This window comes from Ambystoma mexicanum, chromosome 4p (genome assembly GCF_040938575.1).
Source record: "Ambystoma mexicanum isolate Mex_15411 chromosome 4p, UKY_AmexF1_1, whole genome shotgun sequence".
Lineage (NCBI taxonomy): Eukaryota > Metazoa > Chordata > Amphibia > Caudata > Ambystomatidae > Ambystoma > Ambystoma mexicanum.
Window position 1 is genome coordinate 677,486,909 of NC_090927.1, and position 15,107 is coordinate 677,502,015.

Consider the following 15,107-nt stretch of genomic DNA (forward strand, 5'->3'; position numbering starts at 1 on the left):
TAAGTAGTATTCCATTGTTCACCTGTCCTAAATAGCACACGTCAGGATATTTTATGGGGTGCTGCTGAGGCTCTAAACCCATTGCCTTTCTGTTTTTACAAGTACATTCTGCCTTGATCAATTCATCATGTATTGCTTTCTGTGTTCACTGTTGTTGGTATACATAGTTTGTGTGTTCCTTACGGCACAACTCTGTAGCATTCTTTCCTTCCTGTGGGAATTGTGTTGATTATGTCCAACAGGCAACAGTGAAATGTATATTGATAAATTGAGTGCCACAATGGTTTAGAAGTTAGCTCAGTGTGTGAAGCACCCATTGCAGAGATATGTGTTCATATGCAAAATTAGAATATCACTTCCAGCAAGGCTGACTGAGACTTTCCTATGTCTGAAGTTTATAAACCTGTCTGTATATGTACTTGGTTTTGCAGAACAATATCTGCTATTATCAGCAATGTACCTGCTCCAGAAAGGGGTTGCTATAAAAACTAACATATCAGCCATATGGTGAAGGTCTAGAAATTGGTTTGTTCAGATGGGGTGTTGTAAAACCTAGGCAGTCGCCTCCAACAATGGCATAAACTGTTAGTCCAAGAGGTGAATAAGTATCCAAATTCAAGACTATGGAACAAAAGTGCTCATGCTTGTATCCTGGATTTTCCGGCAGACGATACAGTGATCCTGGTCAAATCATCTAATATCTCTTACATTACTGTGCTGTCTTCTGTGAGGTGGTGGCATCGTTTAGCCCATTACTTGATTTTTCTTCTTATGGAGGCCATTTGAGTGGAAGTGGTGGTAGACTGAAGAGAGTGGACCAGATATTGCAATCCTTAGGCAAGCATATTTCAAGGCCTGCTCATATCAGACAAAAAACAGTTTGCTTTTTGGTAAAAGTCAAAGGTTTTTATAGATGTTTATGAATGAAAATGTCACAAGCCATTGTTTTGGAAGTATTTAAAGCTTTAAAATACAAAAGACAAAGTTAGTTTAAATTTGTTAAATCACATCGATTGGTATGCTGGTACTTATATACTTCCCTTGATGGAGAGAATGAAGCCAGAATCATTCCCATTCTGCATAGCACCCTTCTACAATATTTTATTTAAAAATGGTCATGTTTGGTAATGTGATTTGTGTACTTTCCAAGTCCGTTTTTATGAAATGAGATTGCTTTAGTTCATGGTAGGAACGGGAAATGAATGTGTTAAAATGCAGAAATTGCAGAGTTAGCACAAATCCCAACTTCACCCTTACCCAGTGTGTGATCCTGGGCATCTCATTAAATCTTGTATTGCCTAACCTCTCAATATTGCCAGTCCATAAACCTTTAAAAATTGTCAGCCCTTCAGAGTGACTTAATCTCATGGTATGATCTTCATAAAAGCCTTATTCATGGTTTCACTAGCTATAGGGTTGCTTCCACTTTAATAGTGAGCATATTTATATTGCAGACCAGACGCACACAACAATATGGTTTTCCATACCAGTTATTGAATGTAGCATCATATACTACTGGGGTACATAGCATGCATTGTCGTGTTATATATCTAATTGCAACACTATTTGAAAACCATATCCCACTTCTAATTTCAGTGTGTTTGGCTAAAGACACCTTCCTGGTAGCTTCTAGTCTGCCTCCACTATCCATGCTACGCTATGTGTAGGTTTCTCCTTACTTCCAGCTGGTCTCCTCTATCTATTCTTGAGCAATTTTGCATTCTGTGCAGCCGCTAATGTAAGTTCTCTGTCCATTATGGGTTACATGTACCTTTTACATACGGTCCTGCATTAATACTCCAGGCTGCATACCTTCCTGGATGCTATTGATAAAAGGTATCCTGTATGTACTAGAACAGTAACCTCTTCGTAGACTTATAATGTTGGTCTCCAATTGCTACTTGTTCATCAGTCTGATAAAGTCCCCTTACCCACTTCATTCTTGCTCTAAAGAGAGTAAACGTGCTTATTATGCTGCGAGACAGCATATCAACAAATAGGTTGTGAGAGCGACGGGTGGGGGGTGGTGGCGTGACCAGTATTCTTGATCCCTTAATTGCTTTGGTTTGGTGGAGGGGGGCCTCAAAGATGGCCGTGCCCAGGGCCCCAAAGTGCTTAAGATGGCCCTGGACTCCCCTGCCAGTGTTTCCTTTGCTGACCTGATGCCCCATTAATCAGGGGATGCCAAAAGGTGGCATTAGGAGGGCATCCTGGGTTTCAAACCTTTCAGGGATCTCTTTTCGGGAGTTTTCTCAGTTTCATTCTGACCACAACCTGTTCCGATGTCCTACACAGCATGGGCAGTCAGTGGAGGAGTTGTGGGTGGTGATAGTGTCACTGTGTGGGGTGCTTTACATTGCATTGGCTTGAGGTGAGCTGGTCCAGCTGCATTGGTGCGGGTGAGACAGGGTGATGGTAGGCTTGCAACTCATTGCTTGCAGTTGTTGCATGTCATTCAGGGGACAGCAGGGTGCAGTGTCATTGGGTGTATGGATGAGTTACATGCTGTGACACTTGTGTTATTTTTCAGGACTGAGGCATTCTGCAAGGGACAGATGGTGGCTGATATTCAAGGGATCAGTGCTGTGGTATGCCTGCTGCAACACCTCAGCAGTGTCGGTTTGGAGGCCTACAGAGTGGAGCATGGGTTGATTGCTGGGTACAGCTGGTGCAGGCACGCAATGCAAAAGATGTGAGGTGAGATATGCATCTTTCCTGAGGTGAGCTTGCCATTTCTCAGTTCATATGACTATTTTGATGTAGATGTGTATTGTGTACATGATTTATTTCAGGAAATGGGGTGGCCAGTACACCTATATGTTGTGTGACACGCATAGGGTGACTAGGGCTGTGGTCAAATGTGTTTGTTACTGGTTCCTTTTTGCACTGTGCCTTCTTACTTGTGTTCTCATATGTGTTGGTGGGGGTCTGCGTTCACATTTTCTGTTGTGGAGCATGTGTAAGTGGAAAGGGATTTTGTTGATTGTGTTGTGTGCTTTGTTGTGTATACTGTTGTTTCCACTTACTGTGTCAGTGGTTGTGCAGTTCTTTTTATGACTATGAACACACATTCTGCTTCTTCCACACACACATTCTCAGGGTATTGTTATGGGCACGGAGGATTGATCTCAATTCATCATTGGATGGCACCAAGGATGTAGCTTCAGTGTGTGTGCTCCGCAGGGGCTGTAATTTATGTGAAGTATGATTGCACAAGCTGGTTGCATGCAGCCTCTCCCTGTGCCCTTTGTCCGACCAAGGGCACGGGTGGTGCCTGTGGCTGAGGGCGATGTCCCTCCTGCATCTCTACTGGTATGCCATGTTGTGTGGTGACATTGTGCAGGACAAGCTGCCACAATGATTTTGCATACTACTGGTGGGGCATATAGCAATACCCCATCTGAGTGGTAAAGGGAGCAGAACTGTGACTTGAGCACACCAAATGTGCGCTCCACTTTGCCCCTAGAGGCTATATGTGCCGCATTGTACCTTACCTGAATGGATATTGTTCATTTATAATGATGCACTTAATACAAGCAAGTGGTTTCTAAGCACAGGATCGAGATTTGAACCTGTGTTGCGCCGCGTTGTCTTGCTTGCAAGACAAACACATTGCCCCTGACCTATCCTTGCACTTGTTATTGGCATACATTTAGATGGTCAGTTGGTCAGTGTGTCACGTGACTACATGCATGTGCATGACAGTTGATACTCACTGAGGAGCCAGCTGTTGCCGAAGTTTCCTGATGCCAGGGCCCGGTAGAGTGGTGACTGGCATGGCATATGTGCTTCCATGGAAATTGCTTCCCATTGTGGTATAGGTGCTCAGTCAATCAGGGGTTATGGGGGTGTAGCAATCAATGGCTCCAAGTACACGTGGAAAGTGTGCTACTGCATAGAATTCCTGGTAAACACGCTGCCTTTCCTGCAGTGTGCGTGGCATGTACATGTGCCTACACACGCAATGTGATGCAGGCCAAGACCTGGTGTAAACACCGGTATTGTGTGGCCTGAGATAGGCCCCCTACAATGGCAGTGGTGCGCTGAAAGGACCATGTGGCTAGGAGATGTAGGGCTGTCAGCACCGTCTCCAGGTGAGTGAGTGCATGGAAGCAGATGGTGGGTAATGCAAAACCAGGTCTAGGATGACATGGGGGAGAGCCTGTACCTTGCATACACCCTCCCCCCATGTTCTATCATGTGGTGGCGAGGGGCGCGTGTGAATTTTCCTGACGTGAGGTTGCTCGTTGAAATCCTTGAATATGGTTGTTTGTGCTTGCAAGGGCGTGTGGTTTCTTTGTGTGGCCTGTCCCTCAGCACCCCCACCTTTTTCCTTGTTCTTCCTCATTTTGCCAGGGGAATGGGGAATATGCAAGTTCAGCCCACTATTTATTTAGTTGTTTAGGCACGTCCCACACTTTGCATGGAGTGTCACACACAGCACTCGACTGCCCGCAAAGACATGACAGACCAACAGAAAGCCTGTTCCATGAATGGCTGAAAGGAGTTTTGCGCACTGAAAAGTGTGCAAAGTCACTTTTCAGTGTGCAAAACATTCTATAAATCAGGCCCTATGTTGTTTATGGATGAAAGGGAGGAGTGTGATATGCCAGTAAGTAATATATGGAACATGGAAGTGAGAAGCGAGAACTGGAGAAAGAAAGTTGAGAAGGAAGATAGAAAGGAACTGCTTATGAAGATTTATACATATTGGAGAAATAACCACTTGCTGAAGTACCCTGTTTCGCCGTGAATGCTTCAAGACTGGACCAGGGCATTTATGCGGCAGGAAATGTGCAGGCACTAGGTCAGAAATGCGTGGTGCGTACCACTTGTTACCAGTGTCGTGTCTGTGTGTCCGGTGTGACAACAACGAACCAAGTGAAAGGTCCAAACGTATTTCTTTCAAAGAACGGTACGCTTATATGCCTGCACTGCAGCAAGTCACAGACTGCACCCACTGTCCCACGAACATCCGAGTAAGCCATGACCCCTCTCATCAATGTACGCAGTATTTACTTGGCGCGGGTCAGGGCCATCATCAGGACAGGTACTGAAGCAGAACGAAGAAGACGTGACAAACAGCACAATGAATTAGTCATTCACCTCAGGCATTTAGGTGCCCTCAAAGGCTCACGTCATATCATAGAACTTACCTTATCATCCTAATGAGCTCAATAAATGTTGTGCCATTAAATTAGATAAGAATAATGTGAATGCATGCAGCACTTGAAAGCATATCCAGCACGACGCTATATAAAACAGGTGACTATTTTCACTCTAATTTTCACGCCGATTATTTCACTGCTTTTGTATTAATTCCCTTGGTATATTCTACAATTTGAGTATGTGAAAGGGTTCTATTATTTGGAAATGGATGAGGCCTTACTTTTTAATGGAACGGTTTATACCTGTTAATAGTTAAAGAGAAATACAATCTCTGACTTAGAAACCAGTGCCCAACTTGGCCTGCTGCAAGTGTGCATCTTTAATGACATATGTGAACACAGTTATTTGTGAGCAGAACATGAGCTGATGGATTGATTTGCGCATGTATTGCCACACAGCTGTTCTCTTAAACATCATATAATCGTTGAAGTAAGCCACTGTTCTGCAGGGGCGAATATAGAATTCAGAATGTATTAGTACAATTTTAGTTTTGGTTTAGAGGTGGCCAAAATAATGCATATGTAAACCTTTTGCATTTCAGTGAAGTTGTAGGTCTATGGCATGCAGAGTCTTTCCTGCACTGCCTTCATCAAGTTAGTATTGCACACAGCTCCCCCCGGCCAACCGCTTACTGGGCCAGAGATTTGACTTTCCATTCTGAATGGAAGGATCAGAACTCAATGCAAGGCTGAGAAAGGGAATAGTCCCCACCTGCTTTCCTAAACTCCTTGTCAAAGGCACCAGGCAGGGCATGGCTTGGGGGCAGGGGGAAACCAAACTGGGATTCCCTTGGTCCCAATCAGAGGTTGGCTAACTTTCCATGAGCAGGGCCAAGTCCCACAGATATCTCGCTTGCATCAATGTAATCCTACACAGGTCAACTCAAAAGCATCTCACGTCACTTACCTGAAGTCTGGGCCGCTTCCACTAGCTCGCGTGCCTCAGCCTAGTCCTTCCGTGGTAACTGGGCACACTAGAACCTGTAAGTGGTGTGCTACCTGAGCACAACGGAGTCCCGCCCTTCTGTGCTAACACGGCATAATAGTATCTGTCCTTAAAGTGGTCTCTTTGCATAGTGAAGTTGGCACTGCTGTGATAACTGACACGAAAGGAATCTTCCATGGCCTTGCCTCCTGCACAAAATAGTATCTGCTTTTACCGTGCTAACTGGGCATAATGGAATTTGCCTGTGCCGCGATACCTGGAAAATGTCGCACTGCCCCATTGTATGGAAATAATATCCATTATTACTGTGCTTCCGAGGCATAATACAACCTTCCACTGCTTTGGAAAGTGGATCCAATGAAATCTGGCACGATTGTACATACTGAACATTATCGAATCTTGATGTGCTATGCTAACGAGCCATATTGGAACCTGACACTGCTGTGCTAAATGGACTTACCTTTGGACAATGTGTGGGTACATTGGCATTGGATGGTATTGGTGTGACTAAATTTGATTTCATGGCAATACTGGTCAATTGGTTTCTTAGCATTTTATAAGCTTTAAAATGGTGCTAGTACCTGAGTACAATGCCTACTAGATGGCAGAAACACCATACTGAGCAAGTAGCAGAGCGTATCAAGGCAATATTTAATAAATAATGGCCCTCCCAATGTATGATATGATATTTTATTTATGTTGCGCCCATAAACAAGTGTTTCAGAGCGCAACGAGGAAAGGGAGGGGTACAAGGGAGGACGAAACAACTATCTTACTAGGCCCAGTGACACTGAGAACACGCAAGTGCAGGGGGAGAGGGAAGGGGGAAAGTGCAAGGGAGGGGAGGAGTGGAAAGTGCTGAACAAGTGATCAAAACAACGACAGATAGTGCGGCCAGCCGGTGGAAAGTACAAGAATTAAGAGCAGACAACGGCTGTCTGATAAGTGCAGTTAAGGGGACTGTAGGGTTGCAGGTACAGACCAAAGTGCAAGGATTGCCAGGAGGCAGTGCAGGTATGTAGCTGGATGGGCATGAACTGTGACCGAATTTAGAGGGTCACCAGGTGCCCAGTGCAAAAACGGGCAGATCAGGAAGAGAGAAGGCAGAAGCCAAGAGGAAGGGCTTTATGTGCTTCTGGAACTGAAGATGGTTCTCCTGAAGTTTCATAGAGGCAGGGAGGCTGCTCCAGAGGGAGGCCCAGGACGAAGAAAGAGATATACCACCAACTTGTTGCATGGAGAAGCAACTGACCCTGAGGGAGTTGGAGGTGGAGGAGTGAAGAGGTCAAGCAGGAATGTATTTCCGAAGGGAGAGTTGAAGGTATTGCGGACCCAGGCCCTAGAAGGCCTTGTGGACAATGCAGAGGGTCTTGAGCATAATCCTTGCAACCACTGGGAGTCAATGAAGAGATTTCAGGGCTGGAGAGATACGATCCCTGGGCTTGAGGCCAAGGACAATTCTAGCAGTCCTGTTCTGGATGAGTTGCAAAGGGCGCAGAGGAGTGGCAGGCAGATTTAGAAAGAGGCTTTTGCAGTAATCCAGCCTAGAGAAAACCAGAGCTCTATAGAATGAGCTTCCGAGGCAAGGAGAGAAAAGGAAAAATACCGCTCAGGAGGTACAGATGGTAGTTTGACTTCTGAGAGGTGTCAGAGATGTCTGGAGAAAAGGAAAGCATGGATTTGAAGATGACCCCGAGGTTATTAGCCTCACGAGTGGGTGTAGTAAGAGGGCCAAGGGAGGCCAGCCAGAGAGAGAGACAGGAAAGGATGATGCAGGAATGCCGATGAGCAGGATCTCTGTCTTAGTGGCATTAAGGAAGAGGTTGTTGGTGGCACACTGCTCCTGGATTGCAGACAGTCAGAGATGAGGGAGGGAGAAGAGGTGGCAGAAGGGAGCCTGAAAATGAACTGAGTGTCATCAGCATAGCACTGAAGCAGAGAGCAGCAAAAAGGAGGGCCAGGGGTGCCAGGTATTGGTGGAAAAGCCAGGGAGAGATGTTAGACCCCTGGGAAACACAAGTGGAGAGTGAGATGGAGGAGTGGAAGGACCCAAGTTGGACCTGGGAGGGTTGGTTGGAGAGGAAAGAAGCCAGCCAGGCCACGGCCTGATCAGTGAGACCCATGTTATCACGGTTGCGGTTGAGCAGGATGACATGGTTGACTGTGTCAACGGCAGAGAAGAGATCGAGAAGAATGAGGACAGAGGGGAGATTAGAATCAAGGTTGTAGAGCAGGTCTTCACAGATGTTCAAAAGAGCAGGTTCCGTGCTTCTGGCTGCTCTGAAGCCAGACGGATGGTCATGGAGACAACCAACAGAATCAGTGTGGAGGTTAAGCTGGGAGATGGCCAACTTTTCCAGGAGTTTGCCCAGGAAAGGATTCATAGAGATTGGGAGATAGCTAGCCGGGGAGAGGGGGTCAGCTGTGGGTCTCTTGAGAAGAGGGTGCACAAGAGAGTGTTTCAGAGGGGAGGGGAAGGCTCCAGTGGCGAAGGAGTGTTTGCAGAAGTCGGCCAGGGCAGGAGCGAGGGTGTCAGCGATGGTTTTGGACGAACAGGGAAGAACCTGTTTTGACAAGACTTTCATAAATCGGACTCGTCTAGAAATGTCGTCAGGGGAGAACAGAGGAAGGAAAGAGGGAGGAGAGGTTGCTGACAGGGGCTTAGGGGTAGCAGAGAGAGAAGCAGGAAGAGGAGGAGAGGACAAGAGGGTGGACAGGATGTCCTGGGCTTTTGAGATGAAATGAGAAGCCAGGGCCATGCAGCAGGCCTGGGAGGGCACAGGAGAAGTAGAGACTGCAGCACGATTGGCCAGCTCCTTGCAGATTTAAAGAGTTCGGCCAAGTCGTTAGATGCCGCAGAGACACAGGCTTGGATGTGGGCTCTCTACTTAGTGCAGACAGAGAGACAATATGTAACGCTCACCTGACTCCCACAGAGGCGCTGGCCTGGTTTGGATTGCTGTGGCCTCTTCTAGGATGATGCGCAGGACTCGGAAGATGGAATGGACCGGACCCCCAAATCTGGCTTGTCTGGCTCGTAGAAATATCCTTCTGTGTGTGAAAAGGGAGTATTAACAATCTGCGGGATAATGCGCAGGCCTCCCACTCCCCTTCTCACCCTCCACGAAACCCTTCTCCGATTCCCGCGAAGTCTCACCTTAGGGTCTGAAAGGACGAGCTCTCCATCCTGCTTCTGATGCAGGGGCGCGTTGTTTTCCAGTTACTTCACTGGATCTCGGATTGGTGAGAGTTCAAGTTCGCTTGACTTTTCCGGTAAGGTACCGCAAGAATTTTGTTGCAAGTTCAAGCTTTAAATAACCATTGTCTGTTTTCTCTATTTTAGGTGCTGAATGAAGATTCCGAGTTAGGGAATGAAACCGTCGAAGGAAAATTCTGGTGAGTTTTTGATGAGTGGTTCCTCTAGTGTTCTTGCATTAATGCACTAATGCTTGTGTCTTTTTCCCCTTAGGGGCCGGGTTTCGGAAATGCCGAAGATACGGCGCCGACCCGAAGTGAGAAGAGATGTCCCAATAAACATCAGGTAAGTCTTTGATGAGCGTTCCGCTAATGTCCTTGCATTCGCTCACTAATGCTAATGTCTTTTTCCCCTTAGGGGCCGGGGTTCGGAAATGCCGAAGAAACGGCGCCGACCCGAAGTGAAGAGGGATTGACCCAACAGGTAAGTCTTATGGTGGAAATTAAGCCTTTCTTATTCTCTTCCCTAGCTCACCTTTGTTCTTGTCTTTTTCTCCTTTAGGCGCTGAAATGCGGCGGAAGATCCAGATAGTCGCTGATGGGCAAGAAGGCGCCTAGTAAAGGTGAGTGGAATGCTGCGCTGCAGTGAGCTATGCGATGTGCTTTTAAAAATGAATGTCTTCCCTTTAGGATCGTCGGAGAGATGACTCTGGAATGCGGATTAAGCAGGTAATGTCTCTTCTTTCTCCTGTTCTCCTCTCTTCTCCCTTTACAGGTGTTCCAGGATGCTGTCGGGGGTGGCTGGAGTCCGGATGCAGGAGCAGACACGGTGAGCGTCCAGCTGCTAGGTGCAGAACAACGTGAAGCGTGAGTTGCTGCTTGGGCGTGACTTAAATAGCCTTTAAAGTAGTTCCAGGTATGTATTCTTCCTCTAAGGTATGTATTCTTCCTCCGGCCACACCCGTGTGGTAAAGTAGTCCCATAGGTAAAATAGTCCCATTCAGGCCTCTAGGTGGCCTGGATGTTGCAGCACGGTCTGCATCAGGTAAGTTCACACCAAGCACTTCTTAACACAAAGTCATCCTTTATGAGCCTGGCGCCTATGGCGCCTGGACTGTTGTCCAACATGAGCCTGGTGCCAAAGGCGCCAGGACTGAGTCCAAAGGGCCCCTACCTGGGGCCGCTGGGACTTCCCTCGGGAACATGATGTCTGCCTCTGGGGTTGCTGGGCCCGGTCTGGCTCCTTGGGGGTAGGCATCATGGCACAATATTGCCTTTGGAACAGGGGCCAGGCCAGTTTGTAGAGGATGCACAAGATGCCTGCCATTTCCTCTCAGCAACCCTACACTTACGTTTAAGGGTGACAAGGTCAGAGTCATACCAAGAGTTGCACTTGGCTTTGGGCTTCAAGCGGATCCTCATGACAGGGGCAAGAACATCGAGAGTATCAGCGATAGCAGAGTGGAGCTTGGAAAGAGCAGTATCAAGGTGAGAGTCAGCCAGAGGTGGATGGGGGGGGGAGGTGGCAGCGAAAGCCTCAGCTGACACACACTTCATGGGCCGGATGACCGAAAAGGTAGGTGGCATTGCTGGAGCTGGCTTGGCCTGCAGGAAGAGAGGGAGAGCTGGGAGAAAAGGAGAAAGTGATCATCATTGAAAGACGTCTGGCGAGGGGTGCAAATTAGAGGTACTCCCTACAGAGGTGTAGGAGGAGCCCAAGGGAGGGCAGAGGAGGTAGGAGGAGAGGGCACAATAGCCAAAGAGAAAGAAGAGGGTGCCAGAGAAGAGACGGAGGATGGGGCAAGGATGCTGAAGAAGGGAGAGAAGGGACAGCGGGAACTGAAAGGAAATTGATAAGGCGTGGGAAACGTCTGTCAAAGAGGAGGAGTTTGGCCCGAGGGCCTTGGACCAAGACGGCATCATTCAGGTAAACATTAATGATGACCTTAGAGGAGTAGAAAGAGGCAAGGAGGGCCTCCAACTGGGTGCCACCATTAATGGGAGAGGAGGAGTAAGGCGAGAGCACAGAGACCATATGAAGAGTCCATAGTCCTGGCGAAGGAATGACAAAGAGTAGGTCAGTGAGAGTCTGTCTGGAGGCAGCGTTGGTATAGGTCTCAGTGATATGGAGGCCTGGGTTGGAGACCAGGATATCCCTTTTGAGACCAGGATATCCTTTTTGAACTTCTTCCTACCAGACTTAGTGAGATGGGAAGGGTAGACCATAGAGAAGCAGTTGGAAAAGATAGGTGAAACAGAGAGCACCATAACCGAAGTGGAGGGGGAAGGAGAGACATGGAAGTGGGTGTTACATGAGGGAAGAAAAGAGGAGGGAATGGAGACAAAGGGGGTAAGTGCAAGCAGAGGGGACAAAATAGCTAGGGAGGGAAAGCACAGCAGGTAAAACACAGTGGTCACTGGGCACAGCACAATCCGAAAAAGGTGGCAAGGTAGATGAAAGCAGTGGTCACAGGGGACAGGGGCAGGGTAATACATGTAACAACAGGGCAGGCTAAAATTAACTTTCAGCAGGGCAGGCTAACACAAGAAACAACAGGAAAGGCTAAATTTGATTTTCAGACAGGGCAGGTGAACTACAATTAGTGACTGGGCAATGCTAGTTTAGTTGGAAGTGCAGAATTAGGACTGAGAGGTTGAACAGTCCAGGTGTGTAGGAAAGGATCAATGAGGAAAGTTAAAGCAATGTATGTAATTAACTATCCATTGGTGTGATTGCCTGGGCATATGATGCTGATGCCTGCCCATGCAATGTCCAAACATCTGCCAAAACATTTGGATTTGCGAAACGATAAAATCCTTGATCTTCTTGAAATTATAGTAGCAGCCATTGAGAGAAAGGGAGAAAACAAGGAATACAATCACATTTTAGCAAAACTAAAAATATCCCATATGCCGATCATATACTTGCCACCCTGCCTAACCTTGAAGACTCCATTGAAGTATGAATGGACACAAGTAGTGCCTTTTCAGAAGTCTGTGGTTATAAAATCAACTGAACCATAACACAATTCTAGCAAAGACCAAACAAATCTCCTCAATCCTAACTGGTGCCAATAAAATCACCTGGCAACCACAGTCTTAAATCCTTAGGAATTAAATTTAACAGAGAGAGGGAAAAAATGATCTGAAAAACCTTAAGCACTAATAGGGGAAGGCGACAGCTTAGTTTGTTTGATGGTCAAAACTTCATCTGTAGCTTTGGGGCAGGTTTTAAGAGTTGAACATTTTTTCAGCTCCAAGATTCAAGTGCCTCTAAATGGGATGGAAGATGGACCAAAACTAAAGACAAATAAACTACACCGAATGGATTGGCTGGAGAAATCTGTTACAAAGTGTGCAAACTATCAAAACTGCTGGTGTGTTCTTGAACACATACAACAACCAGCTTGAGAGGAGAATCAGTCTGTTACTGCCATACCATATGGACAAAAGCCTGTGTCAATAATCCAATCACTGGATCCATCAAGTAGGGATTTGGGTTGTTTGATCAAAGTGTAATTATTCATGGTGGAATTGACCGTAGTCAATTTCGCTGCAAATCGATTTGCACGTCTGCCAAACAACCCAAAATGTACCTTTCACCACCCCCACACCCGCTCTCCTCCTTACCTGCTTGCTCGCCGCTGCTTCCCCTTCAGCGTCAGACCCGGCCCAGATTTTTTTTGGCCCCCGTCTGCAATTTTTAGGAATCGGGGGACACCCCTGCAACCCCCCAAGCCCAATAATAACAAACATGGGGAGCGAGGGACAAGCCCGCAATCCCAGCTCCACATGTTCAGTATTTTCAAAAATGGATAGAATGGTACTGCCAGAAATTGGTCAAATTGTACCATTCAATCAATTTTTATCGGTCAAAATGGGTAGTACCTCAAATACACCTCCGACGAGCATACATGAAAGGCTAAAGAGGCACCATGATTCCAGATATGGAATAAAATGATTAATTGAAAGAAAAATTCATACAAATTTGCAAAATGCTCAATGACATTGCTTTTGGCAGCTGAAATTACCTTTCACTGATTTTTTAAATGTATTTTTATTTTATTGTTTAAAGCACAGACCTAGCTCGAGAGCAGCAGAGCGCTGTACAGAGTGTGGATAGCCGGCATTTGGGCTGGCATCTTTTAACAGTAGTGCAGTACTGTGAGGTCTGTGCGTCCATTGGAATTAGTCCTTGGTCAGGTGGTGTTGAAAGAGACATGTTTTGAGAGATTTGCAAAATTGGAGAATTGTGGGGGCATTCCGAGCCGACACCAGGATCAAGTACCAGAGGGTCAGTGAATGACAAGAGAAGGATTGTCTGCAGGTTCCCTCTTTGCGGATGAGTTGTGATTCGAACCAGTTGGTCGATTTGCTGCACAAGGAGCATTTGTCAAAAGATTTGTGTAGCTTAGACACCAGGTGAGCTGGTGTGCTACTCATGACTGCTTTGTGGATGATACATGCAGTCTTGAACAGTATCCTGGCTTGGGGTGGAAGCCAATGTAGTTCGCATAGGATGGTGGCAATTCGGTCAAATGCCCGTGCTCCAGCATGGTGGACTGTTTTTAGGTGACACAAGTGAGAAGCTGGGAGCCCTGTCAGGAGAGCATTTCCCCCAGGATTGTTCACCTGTCACGAAATATATGCATCGGTAACGCTGGCTGAAAAACAAGGTACAACATATAAAGAGGATCCCTCTCAAATCCCCCCTCCCCCATTCTTGAGCTACGGGTATACGGGTATGCAGGAACAATCAAAAGAGCATAATATCTGGGGTGTACAGCAAGCCTATGATACACATCCACTCCGTGTCTACTTCTCAGGTGGTATGCAGCAGACGCCAAGACTAGCTGTACTCCATCATACGGGAGGAAGAAAATATGCATCTGTAATGCACCAAGTAAATCCGTGGGGAAACAAGAGTAAATTCAGGATTGTGCATGACATGACAAAACATACAAAGTGATATCCCACCACAATTCCAAATACTGGCGATGCCACCAAGAGAACAGTGATGTATTGCGTATTCTAGGGTCATTTCTTAATCTGGCCTCTTACTGAATGGACATACCCACTAGAATCAGCAGGTGGCTCAAAATCAAAGGAGGCCCAGCACTGGGGGGACCATACAACTTCACTCGACTGAACAAGATTGACAAGTGAAGGTGGTGGGAAATGGTGAAATGGTGGCATCATTGATTTAAATGTGCATACCTAGGAAATGTAGGCTGGTCTGAGGCACAAGCTATAAAGAATGCTGGGGGGTTTTGGTATATGATATAATCCCAGGAGACTATTTGTGGGTGGCATGATGACACATGTACATGCATATGCTTACAGTTCTGGGAACCATTTTTGTGGCATGTGACTAGCCAGACGCACGCAACAGATGCTGATGTGGAAGACCAAAACAAAACAGATGAACATCTTGCCCTACAACACAAGGAGGAAGGTCCAGGTACTAGTGACAGAATTATTAGGCACTATTCCAATCTGAGGGCCAACAAATATTGCATATGGGTAAATGGAATACCAATCCGAACCACCTGGAGGCCACCCTACCACTTGCACTGTTCCCCATGTACTCTTTTGACAAACCTTCATGCTTTCAAACCCTCCTTTCCCTACACGAGGTCAATGGATGTAGAGTACCAGGATTCTTGTGTAGCTAGACAGCATGTTCTCCTGAGCACTGAAATCAATTGGGAGGATCACACCCACACTATCCCATAAGGGGTTGGGGGAGGATTGTAAAGACCTTAAAAATCTTAACATGAAAGGGCATTAATATAGTT

At 46.5% G+C, this 15,107-nt stretch overlaps 1 long non-coding RNA gene across 1 annotated transcript in view; it reads left to right on the forward strand.

Annotated features, from left to right (window-relative positions):
* The window catches only part of LOC138452608 (uncharacterized), a 236,683-nt gene that overhangs the window by 48,446 nt on the left and 173,130 nt on the right, over positions 1-15,107 (forward strand). Inside the window, exon 2 of the long non-coding RNA XR_011260259.1 lies at positions 2,531-2,697. This is a non-coding gene — a long non-coding RNA (uncharacterized lncRNA). The remainder of the gene's footprint in view (positions 1-2,530; positions 2,698-15,107) is intronic.